At 43.2% G+C, this 9990-nt stretch overlaps 1 long non-coding RNA gene across 1 annotated transcript; it reads right to left on the minus strand.

Moving 5' to 3' along the window:
• Positions 1-6962: 6962 nt before the first annotated feature.
• On the minus strand, positions 6963-9777 carry LOC142073006 (uncharacterized). The gene is made up of 2 exons (XR_012669659.1): positions 9584-9777; positions 6963-7262 (listed from the first exon to the last, which is right to left on the minus strand). It is a non-coding gene; the product is annotated as an uncharacterized LOC142073006 (long non-coding RNA).
• Between the last annotated feature and the right edge of the window lie 213 nt (positions 9778-9990).

The raw sequence follows: 9990 nt of genomic DNA on the forward strand, positions 1-9990 counted from the left end.
TTTTGATTGGCAAGGTTGTTTAAGCAAAGCATTATACTATCATTACACTATTCCAAATGTAAGTTCTTATGTTATATAAAAGATAAATAGCCTAGAAATAAGGACACAATGATTCTTGTCATAAAGCTGATGATAATGCTGAGGTTATAAATACTATGAAGGGAAAAAAACCACTAATGTGTAAAAACTAAATTAATGGGAAAGAACTAGGTCAGGAAAAGCATCTGAACTAAGTCTATTACTATTTATTTCCAGTAAAACCAAAAAGGATTATCTTTTTTGCAAGAAGGTCATTAATGAGATTACGGTCCCAGTAGTGACTGCTGTGAGCAATATCAATAGCCATAGATAGTGTATCCAATATAAATGTTTATGGTGCCCAGAGGGTTCCTTTTCTTGAATGATAGGATGACTCATGCTTTGTGTTAGACAATGGAACTATGTGAAATTGAACTTCTTCAGGGCACCATGAAGGACATTTTATAAAATACCGGAAATAATTAGCAAATTAGAATTTGCTTCATTAACTACTAAAGTGCTTATTTTTGCATCCAGTGAAGCAGGGGGAGAGAAGGGAATGGTTTTGTGGTTAAAGGATTTCACTCAGACTCAGGAAACCTGGGTTCAATTCCTGTCTACTACTAACTTCCCATGTGACCCTGAATAAGTCCCTCTTTGTGCCTCATTTTTCCATCAGTAAAATGGGGATAATACTTCTTCCCCACTCTTTATCTTAAACTGTAACTTCTTCGGGGCCGGGACTGCTGTTCACTAAATTTGCACAATGAAGCACTGATTTCAGTTGAGATCCCTAGGAAGTACAGTACTGCACATTAATAATTTATAGATTTTAACAGTAGAAGTGACCATTATGCAACACTTCATGCTAGATGAACGTAACAGGCCATAGAACTTCACCCAGTAATACCTGTGTTGAGCACAATAACTTGTGGTGAACCTAGAGCATATCTGCTAGAAAGTCATCTACTCTTGACTTAAAGACTTCAGAAGTGATGGAAAATCTATCACAAGCTATTCCAGTGATTAAATATAGAATAATAAAATACAAATACACTGTGCTGTGTTCACTGTTCTTTGACTTGCACATAGACCAGTGGTATGTCAGTACTTTAAAAATGCCATAACAAAATTTGCTAAGGAATTGCAGCAAAAGCAAAATGTTAAGGGGTTAAAATTGAAAATAGTTTGGTCTCTCGCAGCATGAAAGGACTACTGTGATCAATCAGTTATAAGAGAATAATCTACTTGTAGTTTTGTTTCCACATACAGAACCCAAAGTCCACAACTGGGAATGGCAGTAACATTACAACATTTTACCAGTTTTGCATTAGGCAAGGAGACCTGGGATAAGTATGATGGAATTTGGATGAAGTAGGCAGGTCAATCAGAAGCACACTCATGTAATAACAGAATCAAAAGGACAAGCAGCTTTTAGATAAGGAAATGCATATAGAGTTGCACTGAGAAAAGAGCAGTTGCAGCAAAAGCAGCACATAAGCCTTTTATAATTTCCCATCAACATCTCAAAGTGTACTCAAAACATTTAGTCACTTATAACCTGCATTGTTCAGACTGTCACAAGTATAATGACGATGACCCATAAAAATGATTAGCAAACTAATGCTCTTAGCCAGCTGCAGCACTGTTAGATAGAACTGCTGGCCTGGTTCCCAACATGAATCCTTTTTCATTGTTGTAAATACGTCACCAAGGCACTGCCAGAGTAGGCCTGTTCTTTCACAGACATTCATAAACCATACTGCACAGAGGCTATGAGACAGCAAGCACCTTACCTACTCCACACAGCTCCACTGGGAATCCCAAATGTTATCTCTTTTCCCTATGCACTGGCAGGAGCTCTGGGAATAGCCTTGAAGTCCCAGCCCTCTGGAGTTCCTTATAGCAACAACACAAGCAGAGGAAAAGAGGGCGAGTTTGGGTTTGCCAACCCTACTCTGTCACCCTCTTTCCCCATCTACTAAATCATGACTGCTTGTTAAGAATGCCAGAATCCAGCACCTCCCTTTCTAGAAGTGGCCTTAAAGACCCAGTGCCTAGAGCACTTCATTCCCCAGTTGGTAGGAAAAACAGCGGCTGCGAACATTAGCCCAGCCTCACACTCCCAGTAGCCCGATGCCACTGGGACACTCAATTTTAACCCTGCCCACTTTTCACATTGTGAGTTTTTCCCTTGTTCTTACTTGTGTTTGAATTCCAAACTCCCTCTATTTTAAGACCTAATTCTGTGCATGTTCCTCTGTATCTTTCCTCCTTCTCATATCACCTCCCATATATTCTTCTCATTCTTTTTCCTTTCTCAAACTTATTCCTCTCCCTCTCTTACCCTATAAGATACCCTATAAGATACCCCCTCTTACCCTATAAGATACTTAAGCAAAGAAAAACAAATGGAACTATCAAGACATGCTCCCACCCTCTCAGACATTTCCTTGTGTATTGTACACCTGCCTCCACTCTGACTTTTTTTAGTCTAATATAGTTGGGGCACGGACCAGGTCTTCTTGTGTGTCACATAAAGCACCTAGCACAGTTGGCCCCTCAATTTTGTTTGGAGCCTCTGTGTGCTGCCATAATATAATGACTGAGTAACAATACATGCAAACCACAGGAAAAGATATGTAGAAAAATAAAGGGAAAGCCACATGGGGAGAGAGACCCCATCGTGTACCTGAGCAAGAAGTTGCTACCCCGGGAGCAACACTACGCGGCCATCGAGAAGGAGTGCCTGGCCATGGTGTGGGCCCTCAAGAAACTAGAGCCCTATCTCTTCGGGCGACACTTCACTGTCTACACCGACCACTCTCCCCTGACCTGGCTGCACCAGATGAAAGGAGCCAACGCCAAACTCCTGAGGTGGAGCCTGCTCCTGCAGGATTACGACATGGACGTGGTCCACGTGAAGGGAAGTGCCAACCTGATAGTGGATGCGCTGTCCCGGAGAGGGGGCCCCGAACTTCCCCAGGTCACTGGTCACAGTGACCCCGCTCAGTTCGGTCTCGAAGGGGGGAGAGATGTGAAGATGTGACTCAGCAGGGAGGGGGGAGTGTTGACCTGGGAATGTGCCCTGGGAATGGGAGACCTGAGAGCCTGTCACCTGAGCCAGGAGGGGGAGGGGGAGGTGACAGCTCTGCCCAGGAATGTGGACGGAGACTGCAGCAGGGAACCGGCTGGGTGGGTTTAGTTTTCAGTTTGGGGCTGGGGGGAGGAACACAGGGAACCCCAGGGCTGGGGTCTAGGCTCCCTGCTCCCCCAGAAGGACTTGACTGAGGGGTCCTGGGTGTACCCACAAGCTCTGTTTTGGACTGTGTTCCTGTTGTCCAATAAACCTTCTGTTTTACTGGCTGGCTGAGAGTCTCAGTGAATCCCAGGAAGAGGGGTGCAGGGCCCGGACTCCCCCACACTCCGTGACAATTGGATCTATGTGAATGGCGAGAACAAGAAAGCTTGATTAGAGGTGGGAATGTAATTGCTGCTCTGCACAAATAAATCATTGCTTATAGTTATTAAATGTAGGACATCCAATGTAATCCATTTTGAGAACATCTGAATACCCATTTTAGGGAACATCAAATACAATACTCTTTCCAGTGGAGCAAGTTTTCATATGAGTTTTAACCATTTTACACTGATATCCACCAGGACAAATACAGTCACCCCTACACAGTCTAAACTCCTATCTGAATTCAGTAGTAGTTTAGCCTGAATTCCTGACTGTACGGACCAATGGAATACTGTACAATTTGGTCTTTACTGAGGCCTCCCTCTTAAACTTAGCAGGTGAATGATGCTGACAATAAAACTTATCATGCATCTCTGCAATAATCTATTTTTCTTTTCAGTGGTCTTACTACATTGCTCATTGCCCCTTTCAGTGGAAAATGGTCAAAAGAGGAGATAAAATGTCAAGTTCACAGTGTTAATTAGCTCTTTTCTGTCTGAAGAAAGCGAAGAGGATTATTCCACAGTGTAACACACCAGCACCAGCCTTTCCCCATTATCCTGGGGTTTTAGTTTCTTGACTGCCATTGACATATTTCAAACATCTTTTTTCCCAATCATGTACAGGAATAGATAAGGATTACATAAAATGATATTTATATCAAAATTATCTTGTTTCTTCACACAGCTGCATTTCAAAAAGAACCCAAAACAATCTGCACCACCCCTTTTTCTCCAGAGCAAAATGCCAGAAAGACAACTGCAAAAGACTGTAGAATAAAGTCATTCCCATTGAACCACAGTTTAGGTTCTTGTACATGGCTATCATTCTTATTTACCTTCCATCTCTTTAATAACTCTATTATCAGGCTTTGATTACTCAATCAAAGAGGGGCATTCAATGAAAGTAAAAGGCAGCATAAAACTGATAAAATGATATATATTTTTACACAATTAACTTGGATATGTTACGAATTATACCTGATAGGACACGCAGACAACTGCTGTGAATTATACCTGGTAGGACACGCACACAAATGCTGCGAATTACACCTGGTAGGACGCACACAAATGCTACGAATTACACCTGGTAGGACACGCACACAAACGCTGCAAATTATACCTGATAGGTCACGCACAGTTCGAATCTAGGCTGAGGCACATAAACAAAGTCCACAACTGCAGAGTGGCCAAAAAATACTAAGTTTATTACGCTCGAGCGTGGTGCCCCCCCTGCTAGCCAGGAGGGGATCCTGAATACAGATTATACAAAGGTTATATACTTTTTAGAAAAGCATGTTGCCCTCATGCATTGGAAACCTTAGCCAATAAACAAACCCTTTTCTTATCTACCACCTATCCCTGCTTGGTGCATTCCTCGTGCTAAACCAGTATGTTAATTACACAGCATGGTCCTAAAGCCATCCATCAGTAACTTTTATTATCAGGATGGGAGGCCTCACATCAAAGGCCAGGAGACAGGGAGTTAGGGACTGACAGAAAAAACAGATACTGGGAGTCAAGGCAGGTTGGAGACAAGGAGGAGGATTTTCACAGGAATGCAGAAGACACACTCCTCCTGGTGCATGATGTGCTTGCTTTTAGATAATGGTGGGCCCCAAACCAAAATGGAGTCACATGTGCTAACTTTTCCTTAACAGTCCTCCCTTTTTTTTTTGTATGTTAGTAAGTTATATCGGGGCTGAGTAACCATGCTGCAGGGTTAGCAACTGCCGACAGCACATACTGCAGCATTGTAAGCATACAAAAAAATAACGCAAAAGCAATAACAGTCAAAAAAAGTAAATACAACATACGCCGTCCCCAAGTCCCCACAGCCGGTAGCCATGAGGTGAGCCAGTTGGAATCCGGCGCTGGTAGTGTCGAGGCTGATGTGGTGGAATAGGGCTGCCTGTTGCTTGAGGATGTGGATGTCAGTTTCCACCCTATGGTGCTGATTTACAAATACACAACAGCTTGAGTTGACCAGAGCACAAACCTCGCCCTGATTTGCAAGGAGATAATCCAGGGCTAGGCGGTTTTGCAATGTAGTTTGGGATAGCTGGGTGACTTCAATTTGAAGGGCAGATAGAGCATCTGCAGTAGCATTTGCCATTAGTTCCAAAGCAGCTGAAATGTTAACTAAATATTTTTTTTGCCCGCTTACTCCCAACCATGGCAGAAACCAATGCACAAAGGAGTGAAAGCCTTTGGGCCATTGAGAAAGGGGGTTTAAAGGAATACTTCGTCGGTCCCTCCATATTAGATTGCGGATCTCTCCCCAGGTCAGGTTCTGGTGTACTGTCACAGAGGGTACTATAGCCCCTAAGGTACATGTACCACACCATCCTGCTGGTGAGAACCTTATAGGCTGTGTGATTGCATAACCAATACCAGCCAGACCCCTTGGGGACTGGCCACGGGGTCCTGTAGTAGGTGGAGGGGCCTCCCGCACCAGAGCTGATTTGGGTGGTGTCCTTACACCCCACAAAATTTCCTACAAAAAATGTATTTTCTATGCCCTTACGTTGTGACACACATAAAGCATAATTACTCTGGTCCACCATATCAATAGACCATATTTGGATTGTAACATTCCAGTTAAACATAGTGTTTGCCCATAGCTTAGTTTGGAGTGTTTGATTAAGGGGAATAGGTACCCCTATCAACGGGACCCCCTGACCTAAATATGTGGGGTTATGAATACAAATCCAACACTGCGTTCGATTTACACCCTGTTTTATGGCACGGGTTAAATTCAAAAAGCTATTGCCCTCCCATCCTTGTACTGGACTTGGGAATAGGGAGAGGAACCCCCCAGGCAAACCATACCAATGTCGACATCCTCCCCTGTACCATACAAAAAACACTACCCACAATGTAAGTCCCATAAACAGAAACACAAAAAGTCCTGGTGGGCTGTGAAGGTCCCAGTAGCTGGAAAGCTTAGTCCATGGGTTGGTCGTGGTGTTCATTCATGAAGTGGCTTGTCCAATGGCTTGTCAGGGTCAGGTGGGGGTCCCAGCGCCAACTTAACATAGCTATGTTGGATCCAGGAACCTTCACCTGCAAAGGAGTGGTGGCAGATGATGGGAGTAATGTTCGTGGCTGTAGGGCGTTTTTGGTATTCATACTTGCCTACAAGCACAGATTCCAGCCTCTGAAATAAACCCACCCCACCACTTCACTCCACATTCCCAAGAATACATCCTGCAACTCCCTTCCTGCCAATGTGCAATGCTTCGTCTTTGTCACCAAGGCCAATTCTCAGTGTCTTTTGCAGTCAGGAATCCTTGGATCTTGGTGGTTTGAGCAGAGCAGGCGTTTCTTCTTCTTTCTTGGAACAGTCATGGTTTTGCATTATACAGGGGAGAGGTTACTAGCATGTCACCCTGTAGTGCTTTGTTTTTTTTAGCAAATACTGAATGCAGGTTAGCTCTGTCAGTGGACAAGGGAGAGGTTACTAGCACTTCCCCTTGTCCTTTCCCCTGCTGTCCAAAAGGAGGAAAGAAAAAAAAAACCCAGAAGGAGGGACAGGCTGATCAGTAGTCGAAGTGAAGTCATCTTGAGGTGGAGGGATCTTTTTGCAGTAAGAAGCATGGGTACAGGCAGTCAGTCCTTGGCACTTCACAGTGGTGTTGGTAGTTAGCAGGACTTAATAAGGGCCTTTCCAGCATGGGGCCAGAGTAGTCTTTTGTTGATGGACCTTTATGTAGACCCAGTCACCTGGTTTTAACAAATGGCAGGTTTGCTCAGGATTCTTGAAGCAGGACTTCTTTTACCTGTAAATACAGAGACCTAACACATTTCATTAATGTCTGGTAGTGTGTTGCAGATCTCACAGCTGCTTGGGCATAGTCAAGCCCCCCTCTTTCTTGGCTGTTAGCCAAATCCTAGCTGTGAGTAATGTCCTTGGGCAGGCCAGTGTCTTATCTTTGGACCGAGCCTGCCAGCTACAGCATTGAATTAGCTCGTTTTTCGGGGTTTTTTTCTTCTCCCCTTTTTGGCTGTTATTAACCTGCAAAGGAAACTTTTACTTTTTATTTATACACCTTTGTTTAAAAAGGAACACATATACATTGCCCATTATACAGCACTTTAGTCTTATTGTTTAATGTATGCCACATACACCCTTTTAGGAAAATGACTTTATTACAGAGCTTTGGAGCAACAAGCCAGGACAAGCACACCCACTTTTGAGGAGTCCACTTGGTACAACCTCTGGTGTCCAATAGCTTTCCTCCCTCCCCAGCCCTCTGGCTAGAAATTTGAGGTAGCCAGAAGGATCCCATGTATAATATGGGGAGTGGGTTAACCTTTCATGTCCTTGCTTCCAAAGACTGTTGGTGTGCAAATTCTAACAACAATTTTTTTTCAATTAAAAGATCTGGCCAATGATTTTTTTTTTTTTTTACTTAAGCAAATGTATTAAACTTTAGTATATCACATTTTTCTGATATTATCCAAACACTTTGTATTCCAAGTTGAATAAAACAAGTATCTGCATTTTGATTTAACCCTTCTATTTAGTTTTAAACTAAACTGTCCTATGAAAAATTAAACACAGCAATTCTGGCCACAAGACAAACACCACAAGACAGGACATAGAACACAGAACAGAATTCCTATTGTGCCAGTAAATTCATGAGATGTTGAATTGCTTTTCAGCTGGCATCAGTATTCTCTGATTTTTTGAAAGACAAAAAAACCCCCACAGATTTACCCCTTTTGGGCAGTCAGTCATTGCTTTAAATATCTCCTTTTTATACAAATACCCTTGTTAATTGCAGGCAAAACAGAGGAATTACCCATATTTTCTTGTATTTGTTTTATAGGCAGCCCAGGTTTCAGTGGCCTCTACCTTATCAGTTAGGTAATTTACATTAAAACAAATGCTTTCTGGCTTGCTTTTGGATCCACAGCTTAAAGATTCTTACTTTAAAAAGGGCACAATAAACTTTACCAGACTTTTGATTGCCTTTTACTTTTAACTCCTGCTGTCAAACACACAGTGACCTGAAAAGGAAGACACCACCTATTTTAGCCCCTTGGAGCCTAATAAAATATTAAGTAACACTGTATAATTGCATTTCTTTGGAAAAGGGCCCATTTTTTCCAAAATGGCTGCAAAGAAACCAAGAATTCTTTTTCTTTCCAGTATTTCACAAAGTTTAACTGCTTAATTCTTTTCAGCAACTACAGAGTTAACTTCTTACTTTCCTTTCTTAAATTACTTGCTTATTTCCCAAAACGACACTCAATTAACTTAGATTTTACCATTTCAAGTATTATTCCGGGATTTACGTTTTCCATTCCTGTAATTATTTACTCCTCTTTTTTCACTATGCCCTCCAAGTTTCCAACCAGTTTTCCAATCTCTCTATCTGTTGCCTGCCCGCTTGGGCCCGATCCTGTTTTTCTCTCTGAACTGTCCGTTCCATGATCACCAGCTTTGTTTTACCAACAAATTAACAAGGAGGGTGGGCTTCTTAACTAACCCCCAGCCCTCCTGGTCTCTTTTTTTTAAATATTTTCACTTACAAGGGCTACCCGAGTCCTCCCCCCATGAGGCTTGTCACCTGGACAGAAAGCATGGCTGGTGACGGGCATAAGTCAGAAAGCCGAGGGTAAGCTGGAGGAGGGGCAGAAACAGGCATAGCACACAGCGGGGCTGGAGACCCCTGAGATGAATAAGAAAACGAGGAGGAAAGAGGATGTCCTTTCGCACGCGCATAAGCCCAGTTGTCCCATACATACCAATAATCCATCTGGGCTGGAGCTTTGTTCTCCAGCCTTTTCCTAAGTGCTGTTAATTTTTTCCCAGCAAAGGAACCATCCGGTGGCCATTTGAAAGGTGTTTGAGTTGCTAGTGCTGGCCACTCAACCTCGCACAAGATTACAGCTTTTTTTTTTTTTTTTAACCTAACCCATGGGTACCAGAAATATTCCCCCAATTCTCGAGAATTTCAGCCAAAGGGTTCCCCTTACTTACACTCTGCCCAGAATCCATAATGGGCTACCAAAAGGACACCAAATGTGCCACCTTATTGCCTAAGCGACGCCTCACTCCCCCCCTCCTCGGAGTTCTCAAAGGTGAACTCACCCTGTGCCGGCTGGAGCTGTCCGAGAGGAGGAGTGTAGTCTCGCTTGTTGGGGCGAGCCTAGAGTCCCTTCGTGGTCGCCAAAACTGTTACGAATTATACCTGGTAGGACACGCACACAAATGCTGTGAATTACACCTGGTAGGACACACATACAAATGCTATGAATTACACCTGGTAGGACACGCACACAAACGCTACGAATTATACCTGATAGGTCACGCACAGTTCGAATCTAGGCTGAGGCACATAAACAAAGTCCACAACTGCAGAGTGGCCAAAAAATACTAAGTTTATTACGCTCGAGCGTGGTGCCCCCCTGCTAGCCAGGAGGGGACCCCGAATACAGATTATACAAAGGTTATATACTTTTTAGAAAAGCATGTTGCCCTCGTGCATCGGAAACCTT

The sequence above is a fragment of the Caretta caretta genome, chromosome 8, assembly GCF_965140235.1.
Source record: "Caretta caretta isolate rCarCar2 chromosome 8, rCarCar1.hap1, whole genome shotgun sequence".
NCBI classification, from domain to species: Eukaryota; Metazoa; Chordata; order Testudines; family Cheloniidae; genus Caretta; species Caretta caretta.